Source organism: Anabrus simplex, chromosome 4, assembly GCF_040414725.1.
Source record: "Anabrus simplex isolate iqAnaSimp1 chromosome 4, ASM4041472v1, whole genome shotgun sequence".
Taxonomy (NCBI): domain Eukaryota; kingdom Metazoa; phylum Arthropoda; class Insecta; order Orthoptera; family Tettigoniidae; genus Anabrus; species Anabrus simplex.
In genome coordinates this window covers 423,896,810-423,920,352 of record NC_090268.1, presented here as the reverse complement: position 1 = coordinate 423,920,352, position 23,543 = coordinate 423,896,810, and the positions used below count along the sequence as shown (strand labels likewise).

At 41.7% G+C, this 23,543-nt stretch overlaps 1 protein-coding gene across 1 annotated transcript in view; it reads right to left on the bottom strand.

The window, feature by feature from the left end:
• Nucleotides 1-23,543, bottom strand: part of LOC136872060 (cytochrome P450 4C1) — a 213,139-nt gene that overhangs the window by 126,303 nt on the left and 63,293 nt on the right. The window lies entirely within an intron of this gene.

Sequence of the window (23,543 nt, the reverse complement as noted above, 5' to 3'; positions counted from 1 at the left end):
CATATTTACACTTCTATAACAGTCCAATGTACAATGTATTTCGTTTTTTACTCGCACCGACACAGATAGGTCTTATGGCGACAATGGGATAAGAAAGGCCTAGGGATGGGAAAGATGTGGCCATGGCCTTAATTAAGGTACAAAATGGTGCGAAATGGGGAACCACGGAAAACCATCTTCAGGGCTGCCAACAGTGGGGTTCGGACCCACTATCTCCCGGATGCAAGTTCACAGCTGCGCCCCCCTCACCGCACGGCCAACTCGCTGGGTATTTATCAGTCCTTCGAGGAGCCAGCGATGATAAATTACGCACGCATTGAAAGAATTCAGAGTGGAAATGCAAAGACTGTTAGTATGGCGCAGTTACACAGTAGAGTATCGGAGTCCAGTGATAAAATATATTGCCGATAACAGTATTCGGAACCCGGCTCTCCTCATTCCCCTACACTAAAGCTGACACTCTGTCAAGAGCTTCACATCAAGCTTCACTTGCTAGGCATGTCCTTTAACAAAATTATTTAATCACTATGGCTGTTTCTCGTCCATTTCATTGCATTCTTTTATGTTTTGCTGATATACGGACAGTCGTATTTCGTAAGAAACGTGTCATTTACCAATAAACGAGTTTCGTCACTGTTTGTTGTTGATGTATCGCCTCATCCGAGGACGAAGATACAGGATACAAGACTTCGACATTTTTCATGCGTCAATTTTTGATTCTTCGACTGCAATGCCTTGAGAAAATACAAAAGAAAAGCCCACTTACGGATATTTTGATCATTTTATAATTACTGCCCGCCTTTGCGGTGCGGTGGTTAGTGAAATAAGCTGGCACCCACGGAGACCCGGGTTCGATTCCCGGCTTTGCCACGAAATTTGAAAAGTGCTACGAGGGGTCCTTCACTCAGCCTCGGGAGGTCAACTGAGTAGAAGGGTTTCGATTCCCACTTCAACCATCTTCGAAGTGTTTTTCTGTAGTTTTCCACTTCTTTCACACGAAAATGCCGGGATGGTACCCAACTTATGGCCACGGCCGCTTCCTCCCCTCTTCCTTGCCTATCTCTTGAAAGTGAGGCCGCCTTGACGAGGTACTGGTCCTCCTTCCCAGCTGTATCCCAGACTAAATGTCTCACGCTCCAGGACACTGCCCTTGAGGCGGTAGAAGTGGGGTCTCTGGAGGGTAAACGGATTAAATACATAAATAATATGCCTATATTATAATTACTAATATAATTATTATTTTGGGAGCCTCCGTTGCTCAGACGGCAGCGCGTCGGCCTCTCACCGCTGGATACCGTGGTTCAAATCCCGGTCACTCCATGTGAGATTTGTGCTGGACAAAGCGGAGGCGGGACAGGTTTTTCTCCGGTTACTCCGGTTTTCCCTGTCATCTTTAATTCCAGCAGCACTCTCCATTATCATTTCATTGCATTTATCACTCATTAATAAATCACCTTGTAATAAAAGCCTACTGTATATATGTTTCGTTCATTACATCCCTGACCCGGTCAATGACTGGAAAACAGATTGTAGGTTTTCATTTTCAGTTATTATTTTATTATTTCAAGTGCAATATATAATAAATGACAAATGGCGAGGAGACTAGTTGTAGTTAGATTACAATATTCCGCAGTGAAAAATTAATATCTACAACAGCTGGTTGTATCATGTGTAACAGTTATATATATCTGAGTTGATCTCTTTTTGGTACTGTATGCCCTGCGTTGTATCTGTAATAGTAGAAAAGAAAGGGGCAACTGTAATGTCATTAGTAATTTCTCTTTTCAACTGCACGGAATAGAACACTTACTAACTCATGTTGAACTGAAGTGCTTAGCCATTTTGAGTGTATTTTGGTTTATTTGCGAGATCGCGTAACACAGGATTTTACTTTGCGAGTAGTTCGATGACTGCTAAAAAATATCCACTGTTTAATATCCTAATTTCTTCCCTATGTCACCGACAAGCAACGTTATTGGATGCCAATGTTAATGTCACATTCGCAATACCTGCGTCAACTGCCTCTCTTATACGCCACGAATTAAAAATGCGTTAAAATGTGCATAACTAGCTTCGTGACGCACTACACTTTTGGTTAATCACCTGTAATCCTGGACTCCCTTCCCTCTAAACTGAAGACGATTTCTATCCTCCAAAGAACCAACATGGTGTACAATAAACGGCAAACAAAGACAAAGTCACCTCCGTACAGGCCATGAAGGCCCTTGGAGGAGTGGAAGGTAAAGGCTTCCACCATTGTTAACCGCGGCACGTGATGGGGTAGAGTGGTTAGCTCTACTCCCGGCCGCCTTTGCCCCCAGGGATTTACCTGGTACTCATTTTTAGTGTAGGCTGAGTGAACCTCAGGGCCATATGCACCTCCGGAAGTGGAAATCTCGTTTCTTAAATTTTACAACTTCCTGATAGGGATTCGAACCCACGTCCTTGCGGGCGAACCGAGCACGCCTTTGCCGCCTCGGCTAGGCAGCCCCTGTACAATAAACGGAGTCATTTAAAAATGAATAACACCACCATTATCTCCAAATTCTTCGCCCTGTCAAAGTGAACTTTTGTATATATTTCGTGAAAAAGTATCTGTTGTACTGTTTAGCATCTTCAGGGAAGGAACCCTCAGGCTGACACGGATTTTGTATAACAAACAACTTTTTAGTTTTATGGTCTACATCTAACTCATAATCTGCGCGATCATTTGAATACTCCCCGATTTTGATAGGCCTAATTATATTTATGGCGATTTTGTCACAATCTTCCTTTTCAATTTCTGTCACTGTTACTATCTATTTTATATCACTTTTCACTTTAGACGCGCTAATCTATGATACTGCAAGAGGAAGTATAATTTTTACACTAAAATTAGAACTAGGAGATTTTAAAACTTATATTCACTAATTTATTTGTTGTTGCCTTTTCTAATCCTCGCTTCTTCTTCTTCTTCTTCTTCTTTTCTTTTGGCGCCACTTAGATGTTCGTCATCATCATCATCATCATCTGTTTACCCTCCAGGGTCGGCTTTTCCCTCGGACACAGCGAGGGATCCCACCTCTACCGCCCCAAGGGCAGTGTCCTGGAGCTTCAGACTCTCGGTCGGGGATACAACTGGGGAGAATGACCAGTACCTCGCCCAGGCGGCCTCACCTGCTATGCTGAACAGGGGCCTTGTAGAGGGATGGGATGATTGGAAGGGATAGGCAAGGAAGAGGGAAGGAAGCGGCCGTGGCCTTATGTTAGGTACCATCCCGGCATTCGCCTGGAGGAGAAGTGGGAAACCACGGAAAACCACTTCCAGGATGGCTGAGGTGGGAATCGAACCCACCTCTACTCAGTTGACCTCCCGAGGCTGAGTGGACCCCGTTCCAGCCCTCATACCACTTTTCAAATTTCGTGGCAGAGCCGGGAATCGAACCCGGGCCTCCGGGGGTGGCAGCTAATCACGCTAACCACTACACCACAGAGGCGGACTTAGATGTTCGTACTCAACTTTAAATGGTTTCATTTTTCAGTAACTACAGAACAATACTCTCTAACCGATACCGAAGTCTCAGTTATAATGGTTTATTCAAATAGAGCACACAAATATACGAATAAAATTAAGTCAAAAACTCTTCAAATAAAGTTTGAAAAACATAATACCGCAGAACTGTTATTAATTCGCGCAAAAAGGAGCTCGTTGCTACTACACCAACATCTTACTGGCATTATACAATATTGTTGAATAAATGTGTAACAAATGTTAAATGTTCAGCAAAATGTGTTCGTAATACAAACTCAGGTACACGATACAACAAGAAAGTATAATTTTCTAATATAATATTGGTGCAAAAGCATAGCAATTCTCTACGTACAAATATTGTAAAATCAAACCGTTTGACTGATTTTACAAAACTGCCGTGTCTGACCTTCTGACCATTTCCGTGCAGTGTGACATTAGGCTAGGAATATATTATTTTTATTGTTTTCTGAAGAGTCTACGAGGCCCCATTAAGTCCTGGGCCCGCTCGCATTGCAGGTCCTGCAGATCCTATCATTACGCCCTGCGTCTTCTCCACTGTCAAGAAGCATTAACACTATCCATTTAATAGTGTATGTTTATTGGCATACTTTGAGATTTTAATAACATATTTGCATATACATCATGTGGTGCTTTTTTTAAGACATAAACTTTAGGGTCCTAATCATAAGTAAAGAAAACATTAAATATTTTTAATATTAGTCTATAGGTTTAAGACTTCCTTCACTGCTACGAGATGTGATGATTCCTTACAGCGTGCGACATCCCTGAAGGAAGTACACTCTGGAGATTTTAGTTCACGCAGACATCTGAAACTGTAGCATGATCGCTAGATACATAGCTGCAGCACTGATGATAGAGAAGAGCAGATTTCCGTCAATAGCGAAGAATTTACAGCCTCTGAAGATAATTTTCTGTTCCGCCAGCTCTTGCGTGAATAGCTGTAGCTGATGTTCCGTGTTCTTATCGAGTGCATCCAGCATGAGGAACTTGTAAACTATGAAGGATGTAGACTCGTTTTCACTTCTGGGGTTCTGGCAAGCCACTGTTATGGTGATAATGTGACTTAGTCGATATATGAAGAAAAATATACTCATCTTGGCGGTGTACAATCGAGCCGTTTTTACGGACGTATAAACATTCAACTGCAGGGCATATGACAGGATTAAATAGATAAAGGTAACAGTTCCTGTGAAGAGGCTCATCAGAATGAAGATCATGGGAAAGCCGTGAGCAGAATTTGCACGTTCAACTGCAGAAGATAACACAGAGTGTATTTTCCTTAGAAGATGAATTCTGTGCTCAGAATTCTTAAAACTTGCGTATTTCGTATCTGTTGTGAGGTTCTTGGTGTGAAATTGCACTGGATTCCACTTATTACATTTAGTAACTGCTGTGAGGACAGGATGCTGTGCTGTTATAAATACATCTGCTTCCAACGACGAGTAAGTTAAACTGGATTTTCTGTTATGGAAAAACTTCTGAGTGTCAATTCCATTTCTTTGATGATGATATCGATTGATTTCATTTAAGAGGCACACATTTAGCATCTTGATTCTGTACTGTACATGTATTGCCACCGAAATCAGTTGGAGACTTTTAACTATCACGAATCCTGGTATCAAATAGCCACTGAGAGTTTGCCAAAGACTCAAATTCCAAATGAGAGTATCGTAAACACAGATGCCAATATTACAGACGATATGAAATCCTAACAGAAGGAATTCCATAAGCTGTATTTTCTTGTTCACCTTACCCATCTCCTCTGGAAAAGCTTTATCTGTCAGCTCCAGCAATTCATAAACATCATTTTGGTAACTTCGGCTGCCTGTAATTTGCCAAAAGTAGGAAATTAATCCTGCTAGACCACAGAAGTATACAGTAAGTATCTGAGTCACAACGTCAGTAAACTTAAGTGGTTGTTGTATACTTCTTGGGATAGCTGTATCAACCAAGAACCAAACACAGTAACAACCCAGGCATATAGAATATGCGAGTTCAAGTTTCGAGCTCCACGTTCCACAGTTTCTCCGCAGGCACTTACTGAATGGACCCATTCCGAGGATACTTGAGACGAACATTATCGGAAACATCGCCTCGTATACGTTGCATGGCTTCATTAATTTCTTGATCATTGTAGAAGAAGAGCACACGTTCTAACTACTGGCAGCGTACTCTGGAGAACATGACACAAACAAGCGCATTAAACTTAATGGATAAACATTCGACCGCTTCAAAGAAGGTCGAGAAAACGCTCTCAAAAGATAACAAGTTAAGTGTAATACATTAATGATTATGTGCAGCTTTGATCGACCACAATGAAGGAACTTAGTTGAGTGCGATGGCCTCATCTTGCAAAATACCCAGATGAGAGGTTTTTAATTTCATACTAGGACGTAATTGCTTTCTCTCCGTACTCTAAAGAGTATGGAGAATGACACTTTACTGTTCTGTAATTACTTTATGCACTGCTTTTTAAAATTACAATCGTCTCTGACTTGTTGGATGGGTTCTCCCCCTGATCGCACCACCGTGGTTCGGAACTCATTTACACAAAAAATGACTCTCTGCATTCGCAACTCAAGTAATCTGCCGCCATCACAATACTGACTAATGAAGTTCTAATAAGAGGAGGGTTCATCCATTTCACAGCTATTTTTGCTAATTGCTTTACGTCGCACCGACGCAGATAGGTCTTATGGCGACGATGGGATAGGAAAGGCCTAGGAGTTGGAAGGAAGCGGCCGTGGCCTTAATTAAGGTACAGCCCCAGCACCATTTCACAGCTGGAGCGACACTAGCACCTCTAGCGGCGAGATAGAGGCAAGTTTGCTAACAGACAACAGGGAACGTACTTCTGTTACTGACAGTCTAAAATGGTCATAACTTCTGAACCATTCATGCAAATAATGTCCTGACAAGGTTATTGTAATCCTTATAAAATAGTGGAGGAGGTCAAACAATTTATTTCGATGAGGAGTTCGAGGATAATATTGCAATAAATTATTTAATTTTAATGAGTTATTTTTTACCGCGGACTAGAACATAAAATCGCTTCTAGAGGGAACCGGTTAGAAATAGGTATATACCGTCGCGGACTTTTTTTGTAGAGGTCTCTATGCTCTACAATTCGTACGCTTACACTTGGTGTCTATCGTTGACAGTTCAGGCAGCATAAGCCAAGCAAGTGACCGACCGACCGACTTTTTCGTCTCTTTCTTCGTATTTACTGTATATCGGATCAGTGATACTGTATTATTCACGAGCTTTCAAATATAAGTTAGCGCCTAATAATGTTAATTTTATTGGTTTTACGTCCCACTGACTACATATTTGAGTACCTTCACCACCAGCCTGAGAAAGTCGAACCTGCCAAGCTGGGCCAAGAAGGCCAGCGCTCTACCATCTGAGCTGCTTCTTAATAATTAAATCACATGCAGTTGCTTAGGCTTACCACTCTGCATCTTTGGGAAATGTACAGAAAGACAATTCCGGTGAATTCTTCCGGTTATTGGAGCAATTTATAGCACCACACGCGTTGCCGTTATAGCTGTAGTGAACGTACAGCGTTTCCTCACCTTCGCCGCTTGGAGCGGTGTAGTCGCCTCGGATGAAAAATATTGTCAGAGCTTCGCGACTGGTATACTAGACTGTGGTATAGTTTAATTCATTACCAATATATAAATGTCGCATATATCACAGTACGAGTATATCATGTTCGTATTACCTTCATTAATCCAGGACTATGCTTACGACTCTGCTAACTTAGTGGGCTGTTCGCTGCTTCAAATAACATTATATTTTTAATGTTTGATTACAACATAACCCCACGTATACACCTTTTAAATCTTTCATAGCGAGACACGAATAACAAAACAAGGAGCAAACATGGACGATTTGCTTGGTGACGAATCAAAATTATTATTTTATAATTAAATTCATTTGATTTAAAATAAGTAAATTCACCATAGTATGAAATAAAATATTGTACGCAACAGTCACTAAAGTGATAAGTAGAGCCCGAAAGTTCAGGCATTTATTTTTACTAAAATAGGCAGTAAAATAATGAAAATACGCATTTATAATGACAAAAATGGGCACTAAATAAAGATGCTTTAATGTAAGCTACACACAAATGCATCACAGTTTAGTACTTAATCTTACATCTCCCTGTGGGTGCGGATGATAGAATAACGTCAACGGTATCACCTGTTCGTCGTTAGAGGAGGCGACTTTCCTTGGTCACCTCTTGTTCTTTTCCGACACCGACGGCATTACATTTGCGAGGCATATGGAGTCTTTCATTCGCGCGCTCTGTGTGGTCCTTTTTCTTTCTTTTCTCGACACCTTCGATTTTCGAAATATCGGACCTCTTCTATTTTCCTTATGATTAATGCTATTTGCTTTACGTCACACCGACACAGACAGGTCTTAAGGTGACGATGGGGTGGGAAAGGACTAGGAATGGGAAGGAGGTGGCCGTGGCCTTAATTAAGGTACAGCCCCAGCATTTGCCTGGTCTGAAAATGGGAAACCACGGAAAACCATCTTCAGGGCTGCCGAGAGTGGGGCTCGAACCCACTATCTTCCGAATACTGGATACTGGCCGCACTTAAGCGACTGCAGCTATCGAGCTCGGTATGTTTATCTCTATGTGACACTTCGATATATCCACCCAGATTAAACAGGCATTTTGCCTAATTGCCGGGCTCTGGTGATAACTTTACGTTCCTCGTTTCAAAATTCCGCCCTCACCGCACTCCCGTAACGTACGAGATTACTTTTCGTGACAATTGCGTAAATAACTATTTCATCACCGTTACATCCGATACTTTCTCTTTGTTCCTTGTTCAATGTGTAGCCCTTTTATTGTTTAAGCTGTCCGCCCCGTAGCGTAACAGTTAGTTCGATTCCTGGTACTACCAGAAATTTAAGACTGGCAGGAGGGCTGGTATGTGGTACACACAGCTCACTTCCATTGGAGGTGTGCCTGAAAAGAGCTGCACCGCCTCGGGATGAGGACACGAGTTACTTCGTCCGACTCGTTCAGAGGGTCCAAGGTTCGATTCCCGGTCGGGTCAGGGATTTTAACCTTCATTGGTTAATTCCAGTGGCCCGGGGGCTGGGTGTTTGTGCTGTCCCCAACATCCCTGCAACTCACACACCATTCGTAACACTACCCTCCACCACAATAAAACGCAGTTACCTACACATGGCAGATGCCGCCCACCCTTATCGGAGGGTCTGCTTTACAAGGGCTGCACTCTCCTAGAAATAGCCACACGAAATTGAGAATGAAACCTACAACCTGTTTTCCAGTCAGTGACCGGGTCAGGGATGGAATGAATGAAGCACACATCTTGCGGCGAGGATAGGAATTGTGCCGGCTACCGAGACCTGTCGCACTCCTCTGGGGCAATGATTAATGACTGACAGATGAAATGAAATGAAATTGGAGAGTGTTGCTGGAATGAAAGACGTCAGGATAAAGCGGAGAAAAACCTGTCCCGCCTCCGCTTTGTCCAACACAAATCTCACATGGAGTGACCGAGATTTGAACCATGGAACCAGCGGTGAGAGGCCAACGCGCTGCCGCCTGAGACACGGAGGCTTCCAACACAAAATTATTAAAAATTAAATGACTATTATTATTATTATTATTATTATTATTATTATTATTATTATTATTATTATTATTATTATTATTATTATTATTATTATTGTTGTTGTTGTTGTTGTTGTTGTTATTGAAGCTGTGTGTTAGCTATCAGAATGGTGAACTATAGTATGGAACATCGGGTATTTCAGGCTGAGCCACTTCTCCTAAAGAAGATATCGTATAGCAGAACCGTTCGCAAACTTCTACGTCGTTTCCGTGGCATGCAATACCTTCCAGGCAATACATAACACAGTTATTCATGAAATAGCGAGAAACAGGGTCTGCTTTATACACCAAGGGTACCGAGTGAATAATTGGCCGTGCGGTTACAGGAACACAGGTGTAGCTTACATTCGGGAGAGGGTGGGTTCAAACCCCACGGTCGGTAGTCCTGAAGATGGTTTTCCTACGTTTCCCAATTTTTATGATATTTGTTTAACGTCGCACTGACACAGATAGGTCTTTGACGACGATTTCCCACTTTCACACCAGACAAATGCTGGGGCTGTACCTCAATTAAGGCCACGGCCACTTCCTTCCTTCTCCTAGCCCTAAGCCATAAGCCCTATCTGTTTTGGTGGGACGTAAAGTACAGCAAGTTGTAAACACCAAGTGTTTCGGAAATTTTGTGCGCGGAGGCAGCGTTTTGATAGAGAACGATGGACATCATTTTCAACAGCCGCTTTGATGAAAGGTAATCTCTACATTAGTTTCCTACTTCATTCATTATTAGGCGTCCACTCGCGCTGCTACACATTATCGGTGAGTACACAAATGGATTGAGGACAAGGAGTTCTGCAGATGTGCCCTGTATGCTGCTGTATATTTTCGCGTACCCCGACCCCTGTATTATGCAGGAATAGACTATGTGAAGCAAGTCGGAAGAACATATCCGCTTGGGACATGTAAAACTAAATATGCTACTTACATGGTTAGTTCAATTCTATCAATCAATCAATCAATCAATCAATCAATCAATCAATCAATCAATCAATCAATCAATCAATCAATCAATCAATCAATCAATCAATCAATCAATCAATCAATCAATCAATCAATCAATCAATCAATCAATCAATCAATCAATCAATCAATCAATCAATCAATCAATCAATCAATCAATCAATCAATCAATCAATCAATAAATCAATCAATCAATCAATCAATCAATCAATCAATCAATCAAGATCTGCATTTAGGGCAGTCGCTCAGGTGGCACATTCCCTATCTGTTGTTTTCCTAGCCTTTACTTAAATGATTTCAAAGAAATTGGAAATTTATTGAACATCCCTCTTGGTAAGTTATTCCAATCTCTAACTCCCCTTCCTATAAATGTATATTTGTCCCAATTTGTCCCCTTGAATTCCAACTTTATCTTAATATTCTGATCTTTTCTACTTTAAAGACGCCACTCAAACTTATTCGTCTGCTAACGTCATTCCACGCCATCTCTTCGCTGACAGCTCGGAACATACCACTTAGTTGAGAAGCTCGTCTTCTTTCTCCCAGTTCTTCCCAGCCCAAACTTTGCAACATTTTTATAACGCTACTCTTTTGTCGGAAATCACACAGAAGAAATGGAGCTGCTTTTCTTTGGATTTTTTCCAGTTCTTGAATCAAGTAATCCTGGTGAGGGTCCCATACACTGGAACCATACTCTAGTTGGGGTCTTACCAGAGACTTATATGACCTCTCCTTTACATCCTTACTACAACCCCTAAACACCCTCATAACCATGTGCAGAGATCTATACCCTTTATTTACAATGCCATTTATGTGATTACCCCAATGAAGATCTTTCCTTATATTAACACCCAGATACTTACAGTAATCCCCAAAAGGAACTTTCACCCCATCAACGCAGTAATTAAAACTGAGAGGACTTTTCCCATTTGTGAAACTCACAACCTGACTTTTAACCCCGTTTATCAACATACCATTGCATGCTGTCCATCTCACAACATCATCGAGGTCACGTTGCAGTTGCTCACAATCTTGTAACTTATTTATTACTCAATACAGAATAACATAATCTGAAAAAAGCCTTACCTCTGATTCCAGTTCTTTACTCATATCATTTATATATAAGAAAACATAAAGGTCCAAGAATAATGCCTTGAGGAATTCCCCTCTTAATAATTACAGAGTCAGATAAAGATTCGCCTACTCTAATTCTCTGAGATCTATTTTCTAGAAATATAGCAACCCATTCAGTCACTCTTTTGTCTAGTCCAATTGCACTCATTTTTGCCAGTAGTCTCCCATGATCCACCCTATCAAATGCTTTAGACAGATCAATCGCGATACAGTCCATTTGACCTCCTGAATCCAGGATATCTGCTATATCTTGCTGGAATCCTACAAGTTGAGCTTCAGTGGAATAACCTTTCCCAAGACCGAACTGCCTTCTATCGAACCAGTTATTAATTTCACAAACATGTCTAATATAATCAGAAAGAATGTTTTCCCAAAGCTTACATACAATGCATGTCAAACTGACTGGCCTGTAATTTTCATCTTTATGTTTATCACCCTTTCCTTTATAAACAGAGGCTACTATAGCAACTCTCCATTCATTTGGCAAAGTTCCTTCATGCAAACAATAATCAAACAAGTACTTCAGGTATGGTACTATATCCCAACCCATTGCCTTTAGTATATCCCCAGAAATCTTGTCAATTCCAGCTGCTTTTCTAGATTTCAACTTTTGTATCTTACTGTAAATGTCATTGCTGTCATAGGAAAATTTTAATACTTCTTTAGTATTAGTCACCTCCTCTATCTGGACATTATCCTTGCAACCAACAATCTTTACATACTGCTGACTGAATACTTCTGCCTTTTGAAGATCCTCGCATACACACTCTCCTTGTTCATTAATTATTCCTGGAATGTCCTTCTTGGAACCTGTTTCTGCCTTAAAATACCTATACATACCCTTCTATTTATCACTAAAATTTGTATGACTCCCAATTATGCTTGCCATCATATTATCCTTAGCTGCCTTCTTTGCTAGATTCAATTTCGTAGTACGTTCCTTCAATTTCTCCTTACTTCCACAGCAATTTCTAACTCTATTTCTTTCCAGTCTGCACCTCCTTCTTAGTCTCTTTATTTCTCTATTATAATAAGGTGGACCTTTACCATTTCTTAACACCTTTAAAGGTACAAACCTGTTTTCACATTCCTCAACAATTGCTTCAAACCCATCCCAGAGCCTGCTTACATTTTTATTTACCGTTTTCCACCGATCATAGTTACTTTTTAAAAACTGCCTCATGCCCGCTTTATCAGCCATATGGTACTGCCTAATAGTCTTACTTTTAAGACCTTCAACACATTTTTTTTAACTACGACAAAAACAGCTTCATGATCACTAATGCCATCTATTACTTCGGTTTCTCTATAGAGCTCATCTGGTTTTACCAGCAGCACATCCAGGATATTTTTCCCTCTAGTTGGTTCCATTATTTTCTGAATCAGCTGTCCTTTCCATATTGCATATTTGCCATTTGTTGGTCATGCTTCCTGTCGTTCGCATTTCCTTCTCAATTGACATTTGGTAAATTCAGATCCCCCGCTGCAATCACATTCCTTTCCATGTTGCTTCCCACATTGCTGATTATCTTATCAAATAATTCTGAATCCGTGTCAGCGCTACCCTTTCCCGGTCTGTACACTCCAAAGACATTAAGTTGCCTATTATCTTTAGAAATGGGCCTTACACCTAGAATTTCATGTTGTTCATCTTTAACTTTTTCGTAGCTTACAAATTCTTCTTTCACCCGAATGAATACTCCCCCTCCCACCATTCCTATTCTGTCTCTACGATACACTCTCCAGTTCCGTGAGAAAATTTCTGCATCCATTATATCATTTCTCAACCATGATTCAACTCCTCTTACAATATCTGGTAAATATATATCTAATAAATTCTTTAATTATATTCCTTTCTTTACAATACTTCTATAGTTCAACACTAACATTTTTATGTCATCCCTACTTGAATTCCAGATCTCTGTACCCTTATCACCGCTCCCTAGGCAACACCGTTTCCCTACATGCACTTCCCTATTACCCTTCCAAACAAATTTCCTAACTTATACGTACCACTGAAGGCCATCTGAGCGCAGATCCCTATCTCCTACCCACCCATTAGGATCTATAAATTTCACTCCCAGTTTCCCACATACCCACTCCATAGTCTCATTTAAATCCCCAATCACCCTCCAGTCAGTATCCCTCCTACACAGAATTCCACTGATAACAATATCCGCTTCCTTAAACTTCACCCGTGCTGCATTTACCAGATCCCACACATCCCCAACTATGTTGATACTTATATCAGCTTGCCTTACGTTGTTGGTACCAACGTGAAACACTCTTCTACTTTCCTCAACATCTGCCTCAACCTAATTCCTGGATAACATTCTACCCTGGTTCCCTTTCCTCCATACACTTTCCCCACATGTCTAACGATGGAATCTCCCATGACCAGAGCCTCAACCCTAGCCACCTCATTTGATCCCCTCCCCTCCTGGTCAGCCCTATCTTTCCTGATAGCTGCAGAAGCTACTTCCTCCTCCCTTTTCTCCTTTCCATGACCCTGTTCCACCTGTCTTTTCCTATCCTCTACTCTACATTTCCCTTTCCTACCTTTTCCCTTCCTCCTACTTCCACACATCTCACCAACAGTTGCCTGTTCCTCATCTTCTCTACCTGTAGTGGCTCGTACAGATTTCGCACAGACACCTGTCCTGAATTCTGATCCTGAATAGTACCCTTAGCCTTCAATCTCCTTTCCCTTAGAACATTAGACCACCTGTCTTCTACAATTCCCCCCTTTCCTTCCTCTCCCTCTTGTACACCTACTGTAACCTGTACGTTGTTCGTGGGAGGCCTATCTTCCTTCCTGTCTTCTGTGAGAATCCTAATTATCCCCCTCAAACTCTCCAACACCTCCCTCATACCCCTCAATGCCTCGCCACGCCTATGCCCACCAAGTGAAGTTAGAATTCAACGTAGACCATAAACATTTTCTTCAACATATATGTATCATCATTATAGACTCTTTTGCCTTTCAGATTTTAACTCCGTATGATAAAACACTCTGTCTCGGGACTGAAGAAGGTTTGTGTTCGTCTTAATATCCCCTCCATCTACACTCTACACTACCAGCCGTCACAGAAACAGTCCTTTTATATAGAGCTGGCGTCAGGAGGGGCATTCAGATGTGAAACTGGGCCGAAACCACATCTCCGAGCTCGATAGCTGCAGTCGCTGAAGTGCGGCCAGTATTCGGGAGATGGTGGGTTCGAACCCTAATGTCGGCAGCCAAGAATATGGTTTTCCCTGGTTTCCCATTTTCACACCAGGAAACTGCTGAGGCTGTACCTTAATAAAGGCCACGGCCGCTTTCTTCCCACTCCTAGCCCTTTCCTGTCCCATCGTCACCATATGGCCTATCTGTGTCGGTGCGACGTAAAACAACTTGTTAAAAAAAATGAAAAAGCACCTCATGTGCTAAATCCAGTAAATTGGAAACAGGCCAGGAATAATAATGATGATGATAATAAGAAGAAAAAGAAGAAAAAGAAGGAGAAGGAGAGAGACTCGATTTCAATTGTCAAGCCTTCGGAACGCTCTCTTGGGCAATATAAATTTTATGAAAGAAAGTTCAATTTACGGAATAACGGAATTAATTTATCCTTATCAAAGTAGTGAAAATCATTAAATTGTTATTCAGTGAATGTCAGCATCTCAAGTTTCATGACCTGAGAATTTAAATATAAGAACATTTACAAGGTTTTCCTTTAATGGAGATTGAGAAAGTTATGGTTGTAAAGGAATTATAAATGATAGCAAACTACGATGTAAAGTTTTACTATTATTCCTTATCTTGTAATCCAAATGACGAATATGTTACTGCATTAGTACCGGTATAGAAAGCGTTTGACAACATTTCAGCACCGCTTGTCAATATTCCATTTTCATCTAATGGAATCGTTTTATCTTCTTCTCTGTTATATTCTTCTGGAAGTTCTCTTCTACGTGGGTTTGATAACAAAGCTAATTTTCTTAATGGAACAGGGCCGATGGCCTATGTTTGACTCGCTGAAACGGCAATCGTGCCTGTAATGTTCAAGGTCTTCGAATGGAATAATGGCACATTCGGTTTGCTTTTAAGACTGCTAATGAGCGAGAGTAGTGGTGATCATTATAATAAGAACCTTCTTCTTTTAATACTAATCACAAGGAAAATGAGAGAGATCTGATTCTTTAAAGAATATAACGATGGGCAAAAGGGAGGGAAGGCCCACGAAGGGTATGATAATGTTAAAAAATGAAAGACACATTTTTTTACGATTGGCTTTACGTCGCACCGACACAGACATGTCTTTTTCTGCCACTTTTTACCACAGCTGTGTGGTCGCGGGTGCGATCTATGTTGCGCATGTGGATTTGGCCCTATTTTACGTCCGGATGCCCTTCCTGACGCCAACCCTGTATGGAGGGATGTAATTACTATTGCATATTTCTGTGATGATTGGTAATGTAGTGTGTTGTCTGAAGATGAAGAGGAAAGTTTTGGAACAAACACAAACACCCAGTCCCCGGGCCAGAAGAATTCCCGGCTGGGAATCGAACCCGGGACCCTCTGACCAAAGGCCTCAGCGCTGACCATTCAGCCAATGAGTCGAACACTTTGCGACGTAGGAATGTCAGCATACAAAACTTATCATTCTAGGAAATGTTCCCGGCAGGAGAGATCGAAGACGAATGTCGAATATTATCAAGAGTATAACTGGGATGACCATCTTTCGTTCAGTAGCCTCCTCGGAGATCACGATCCTCAGAACTGTGGGAATGATAAGAGAGAGAAAACACGTTATTATTTGATCGAAAGTATGCTCTCATTTTACTGGATGGTATCGGACTGTCTCTGCAGCATGCTTCCAAATAGTGGGTATTAATACGACGTTGGCCCACCCTTTGATTTTAAAACAGTTCTAACTGACGGAGATACTTTCTATCCGGGATCAGAACGTCTTCAGAATGACTTTGCAGTATTTTTTTTTCTGAAGAGTTATTATTACTACAATCACTACCTTCGTGACGTACAGGCCGTACTGTGAAAAGCGCGGCAAGCCCATCAGCCGTTTGATTAGGGCGGCTAAATGAATGGTATGAGTTGTATTTGCGAATGTAATACATAGTGATTGAGAGCATTCTTTGGATGATTGTGGCTGTTGAAAGACATATCTTTAGTTTTAAGTATATTGTTTGCCTGTTCTCTATACTTTTCACCGAGCTCGATAGCTACAGTCGCTCAAGTGCGGCGAGTATCCAGTATTCGGGAGATAGTACGTTCGAACCCCACTGTTGGCAGCCCTGAAGATGGTTTTCTGTGGTTTCCCATTTTCACACCAGGAAAATGCTGGGGCTGTACCTTAATTAAGGCCACGGCACTTCCTTCTCAGTCCTAGCCCTTTCCTGTCCCATCGTCGCCATAAGACCTATCTGTGTCGGTGCGACGTAAAGCCAATAGCTATACTTTTCACTTCAGGATTTACGTACAGAGCTCTTATTGAGATGGGACCTCATAGTTTAGGTTAGGTACGTTATTTTCTCGTCGCGAGTAATGAAAATTCAAGGGACGTTATGCTTCTCGTGGAATTTATTCACTGAGTTGTTATTGTTTAGCAGGATTTTGTGGAAATATAATGTGTTGCGAATTTAAATTTGTCACAATGCCAAGAAGTTATGTGCACCATGACGAAAATCCAGCTATGCAAGTGACTATACACCAATATTCTCATTTCCTTCGAATGAGGGCAGGAGACATATCTGTGGCTTGGTTCTAAAAGGGCCAATGTTATTTTCTTTTATCGAAATGGAGATATTAACTGATACAAACGCATTTTATCCTGTTTTGCAACATGTTTAAAGGGCCATTGTCTCTGTTAAGTACTAAACGAACAGTTAACGTTTAATTAAATAAGCCCTTACCAATAATGTTAGATTACCAATACAGATTAGAGACCCGGCAATTTTTAAAGAATACGATAGAAAAGATTAGCGTTTAATAAGGCGACTTCCACAAAGAAAGTATAAAGTTATTTAAAGTTAGTTGTTTAATTGAAAAACTATAAGCAAAACTTCAAATGCTCATAGCTCAAAAACAGGTTTTTTGACATTGGCCCTTTTAGAACCAAGCCACAGATATATGAAAGAGGAAAATCATAGCAGAAAATGTAACTATTACGAGTTTTGCTCATTTTTCCGAGCTGATGGTGAGTTCTACTTTTGACTTTCTTCTTGTTATAGATGTATGGCAGTGCGTTTATTTGTTGATACATAAGTGTAAAAGTTACCAAGATGATTAGCAACCAAGTGAATATACATTTATGTTATTTCTCGGATTAGGTAATAACTGAGAACGTAGGAAGTAAAAGCAAAACACATTCAAAATTGTAGAACTGAATGCAGTTTATAAAACCCAACCTATTAAATGATTTTTGGTATTATTATACATACACTTCAAACAATTTAACTTAAATTATTGCTAGTAGACAATATTTAGGTCTAACAAGCAATGCAACTTAATTCCTTGAAAGTTAGTGCCAGAAGTTTCAAGAAAAGAAACCTACGAAATTAGCACTGAATTTTTCTTTTTAAGTTGTGTTACGTCGCACCGACACAGATAGGTCTTATGGCGACGATGGTATATTACAGTGCTAGGAGTGGAGAGGATGTGGCCGTGGCCTTTATTAAGGTACAGCCCCAACATTTGTCTTCTGTGGAAATGGGAAACCACGGAAAACCATCTTCAGGGCTGTCGACAATGGGGTTTGAAACCACCATCTCCCGAATACTGGATACTGGCCGCAATTAGGCGATTGCAGCTATCGAGCTCGGTATGCACTGAATTTATGATCATCTGGAGGTACGGTGGCAAAGCCTTATTCATTTTTTAATACGTTCGTTGTCTCCATATTTTTTTAATATACAATAATTATGAATTGTTGGATACATGATGGAGTAAATAAATCGTTATGCACTGGCCCTTTGATCATGATTATCACCATACTTTTCTCCACAAATTGGGTTCTCATAAGTCCCGTCAATTCAGTTACTATGTTAGTCAAGTACTCCCGAACAGGATTTACATGTTGTTCCAGTTTTTGTGTCTGAATTTTCCTTACAAACCAGTGATTTAGTGATTTGTTTAGGATAACTTAGGTCTCATAATGACTGAAAGTATTTCACATCATATGCATGATTAATTTTGTCTGTAGCCTATTAAGGTGACAATATTTCAATTTTTAAAATAAAATATGGGAAAATACACAATACTTGATTGGTTACGTTTGTGTCCCTCTTGTTAATCTGTTTGTGTTCTTAATCTTGGTACGGTATTAGGAAGGTTAAAATTAAGTATTTTATATACACTGACTGACAGAGCAAATGCAACACCAAGGAGGAGTGGTTCGAAAGGGATGAAAGTTGGGGAAAAAACAGAGTCGGCACGGAAGAATAATTGATGTTTATTTCAAACCGATATGCAGGTTACACAATGCGCACGGCATCGACTCAGTAGGATGTAGGACCACCGCGAGCGTCGATGCACGCAGAAACACGTCGAGGTACAGAGTCAATAAGAGTGCGGATGGTGTCCTGAGGGATGGTTCTCCATTCTCTGTCAACCATTTGCCACAGTTGGTCGTCCGTACGAGGCTGGGGCAGAGTTTGCAAACGGCGTCCAATGAGATCCCACACGTGTTCGATTGGTGAGAGATCCGGAGAGTACGCTGGCCACGGAAGCATCTGTACACCTCGTAGAGCCTGTTGGGAGATGCGAGCAGTGTGTGGGCGGGCATTATCCTGCTGAAACAGAGCATTGGGCAGCCCCTGAAGGTACGGGAGTGCCACCGGCCGCAGCACATGCTGCACGTAGCGGTGGGCATTTAACGTGCCTTGAATACGCACTAGAGGTGACGTGGAATCATACGCAATAGCGCCCCAAACCATGATGCCACGTTGTCTAGCGGTAGGGCGCTCCACAGTTACTGCCGGATTTGACCTTTCTCCACGCCGACGCCACACTCGTCTGCGGTGACTATCACTGACAGAACAGAAGCGTGACTCATCGGAGAACACGACGTTCCGCCATTCCCTCATCCAAGTCGCTCTAGCCCGGCACCATGCCATTCGTGCACGTCTATGCTGTGGAGTCAATGGTAGTCTTCTGAGCGGACGCCGGGAGTGCAGGCCTCCTTCAACCAATCGACGGGAAATTGTTCTGGTCGATATTGGAACAGCCAGGGTGTCTTGCACATGCTGAAGAATGGCGGTTGACGTGGCGTGCGGGGCTGCCACCGCTTGGCGGCGGATGCGCCGATCCTCGCGTGCTGACGTCACTCGGGCTGCGCCTGGACCCCTCGCACGTGCCACATGTCCCTGCGCCAACCATCTTCGCCACAGGCGCTGCACCGTGGACACATCCCTATGGGTATTGGCTGCGATTTGACGAAGCGACCAACCTGTCCTTCTCAGCCCGATCACCATACCCCTCGTAAAGTCGTCTGTCTGCTGGAAATGCCTCCGTTGACGGCGGCCTGGCATTCTTAGCTATACACGTGTCCTGTGGCACACGACAACACGTTCTACAATGACTGTCGGCTGAGAAATCACGGTACGAAGTGGGCCATTCGCCAACGCCGTGTCCCATTTATCGTTCGCTACGTGCGCAGCACAGCGGCGCATTTCACATCATGAGCATACCTCAGTGACGTCAGTCTACCCTGCAATTGGCATAAAGTTCTGACCACTCCTTCTTGGTGTTGCATTTGCTCTGTCAGTCAGTGTATATAAAAGGAAGTCGGTAGGGAGCAATCTATATATACAAGGTATAAAAATGAAAATAGGCGTGAATTAATGAGGCAATTCTAGAAATCTCAGAAATTTGAAATTTGGTACCGGAGAAGCTAATAACTCCAGCATTCCTAGAAAAATCGAAAATTCTCAAAATTCCCCGAAGGGGGCACGCTGGGGGGCTTCAAATTTTGGGCTCAGCATAAGAATGCAGTCGTATAATTTATCCACAACGACAACCTATAGGTTTGGTTGGCTTAAAAAATCGTGAATTTCCTTTTTTTTTATCCCCCTTGCCCCCAAATCAAGATGGCGGCACAATCTGCCAGGCGAGCTAGAAAAATTGAAATTTGGCGAAATTATAGCTTTTAGCCTGCAACCGACGGAAAAATTACAAGATGTTCACATTTTCACTTTTTACCCCAAAATGTATCGAAATCTGGAGGCAATTTTAATGACTGTGCAGACATTCCTTTTGAGCTATTTGTTGACTAAACGGTAAGTCGTATCACAAAACGGATGGCACGATCTCCGTTCAATTTGGAGTAATGTACAACTCTGGTCCTACGACAATTTGTCGCATCTCTCTCCCTTATACGTTACATTTGGCTGTATTTCTGGATTGTTTGTAAATTTCGTGATTTTTACACGTATATTTCATTGTTCAATACACTTATACACAATGATAGAGTTATCAAGTTTGGTGTGCACATTGGCACGATTGAAGGCCATACGTAGACCACATTTTATGGTTCTAGCTTCTACATAAGTATGCAAAAAATAATGTAAAGCGTTAAAAATGTACTCAAATTTCACCCTATTCAAAGTTTCGAGCTCAATTTAACCCACAAATATGGGATATACGAGAAAATGTTTTAGAACCAAACATGTAAAAAAATAAAAGGGGCATCTAATAACGCAAACCGTTTGTTAATATCATGTACCGTGTAGGAGTAGTGATCTCGAAGTGGAAGTCTGTACTTCAATAAATTTAATGAAATCTCAATTATGGCGTGTAAAGTAATTTATTTAGAAATCAGTATACGATGTAAAAAAAACCGTAGCGAAGCACGGGCACATTTGCTAGTATATATTGAAACGGGAATGTCACCGTGACATTAATTATCAAAGTATTTCTGGCGCAACTCGTAACAACACCTGTACAAGAGGTTTGAAAAGACCGCTGTGCGCGCGGGTGATGGATGTAACAGCTATGCGCGCAACCCGATCGCTGCAGGAAAGCCAGCCAAGGACAGAAGACGTAGCCATTGAACCTTCGATTCCTTCCATCTTATTATCTCCAGAACCAAGTGTGATACAAAAATTCTGATCACATCATCGTGTAGCCCCTAACAATAAAGGGTAATATACCAAAATTAATCAAAGTCGGCGATGGGATAGCCGAGTAATTGAAGGTAGAAGATTGTTGAATCTGGAACCACATTGACCGGTCTACGGATATACAAGGCGCTCGTTGAGCTTTCCTCGGGACCAGGCGAATGAGTGAACTGTCATGGCAGTCACGCGGCTTCGTTTCCTGGATGCGCGTACTTCAAGAAGACAGTAATTGCAAAACACAAAGCACAACAGTACTCCCTACCACGTGCAAATGCCGACACCCAACTCAAACCCCCACCGCTACTCCCCGCCTCCGCACCGCCCCCAAACAACCAAGTTAACAATACCTTACTACTACTACTCCTCAACCTTCTTAATAACCAGTCTACCCCACTTCAGGACCACCTCGGTGGATTGAGTAGCTGAGACCCCTGAAAATCCCCAACCGAAGTATCAACTATCCCACCCACCCCCAACCCGCCAAGATACACCCTCAAATTCTCACTTCCTTAAATAAACCACCACACAGTCTTCTAACACCAAACGACCTTCCTAGTACAAAGACGAAGCACTGATTCTCGGAGACGAGGCGGTGCAACGCTAAATGATACATGATGCTATTTCTAAATTTACTAACATCCGCAGATACTTATAATTATGTGTTTAATAATGATAAGTTGCGACAACAAATACGATGTAGCGTTGCAAATTTCCGAACGCAACATTAAGCAAGGCAAACACTCAAACACTCACAGCACGCACATACAGCTGAAACAAATACATATACGGAGTTAAGCAAGATCAGGAGTGGTCACCCATGGGTGGCCAATTTTCCGCACACTTAGTGTTTAGAAATAACTAACGAATTACTACCAAAACTGGTTAAAATTACACACAACATATTACATTCAGTACGATGAAACACACAACTGACGTAAACTCACTACAGACCGACAGAGGAGCTCCGATGGGAGCACCGGTATCGGTACGACATAACCCACCTATATCTTTAGAGATAGGTATAACATACAGATTCGCTGGGAAGCATAAACAGTATCTGCATGTATTCCCAGCTTCCACAGTGTGCGGGTCAGCTGTGGGGATAACTATTCGAGGCCGTTACTCTATCCGGCAAACTGCCGACGATAGTTGTGTTAAAAAGTACAAGTGTTCGTGTCTAAATTTCTAAGTGTCAGAGGTGAAACTTTGGACTCTAATTTTGTGTGAGATAGGAGGTGATAGACTATCCCGAGTCGTCAATAGTTAATAAACTTGTGCGCTGAACTGGATAAGCTCGAGTAATTAGCATTCTTATCGTGAATTATTATTGCTTGCATAAACTGTAACATAATAGTAACTGTGCTTTAATTATTTCACAAGACTGTGCCTCAATGACAGAACTTGTTTCTCAAAAACTGTGCTTTAATTTGTTTTCGTAAGGCTATGCCTTAGTGTCAGAATAGGTTCTAGATTTTGTGAACTGTGATACTCCATTAATTACGTCGACAAGTGTATCGAACGACCATGGTTTCATTTTTTGAACTGTGTTAATCCTCTTTTTCATTACAAACTGTGATACTCTATTAATGTGAGTTACGTCGACAACTGCATCGAATGTCTGTCATATTATTTACGTTAAACTTTTTAAATCTCTTTCTTTCATGGTGAACTGTGGAACTTGTAGATTCTACGAACTGTGTTGTGTAATAATATTCAGTGCAGTGCGGTAGAGAAGTGTCGTATCAGATCTCATTGACATTCTGTGCGATGCCTATACACTTCTTTACACCCTTCATGGGATCTCAGTGGAATTAAAGTCTAAATTAATTATTCCTCGTTGCACGCAAACGATCATCAGGCGTCAGACTCTCGGGTTCGATTCCGATCCTCACCGGTACTTTAAGATCCGTCAACCGCCGTGGAATGACGTGGTGCCATGGTGCTGAGAGGAGATCCATGGTGAGGGGGAAGGAATACGACAACGCGGGACATCGCCGACGCCGACGCCGAGGGGCAGCGTCTCTTCCAGCCACTGTTTGGACTTTCTAAAATCCATCCTTCACGTGTGTAAAAGGTGATATATATCTTGCCTAACTTGAATAAACAAGAAATTTAATTCTAAAAAAGAACTTATTCAAATAC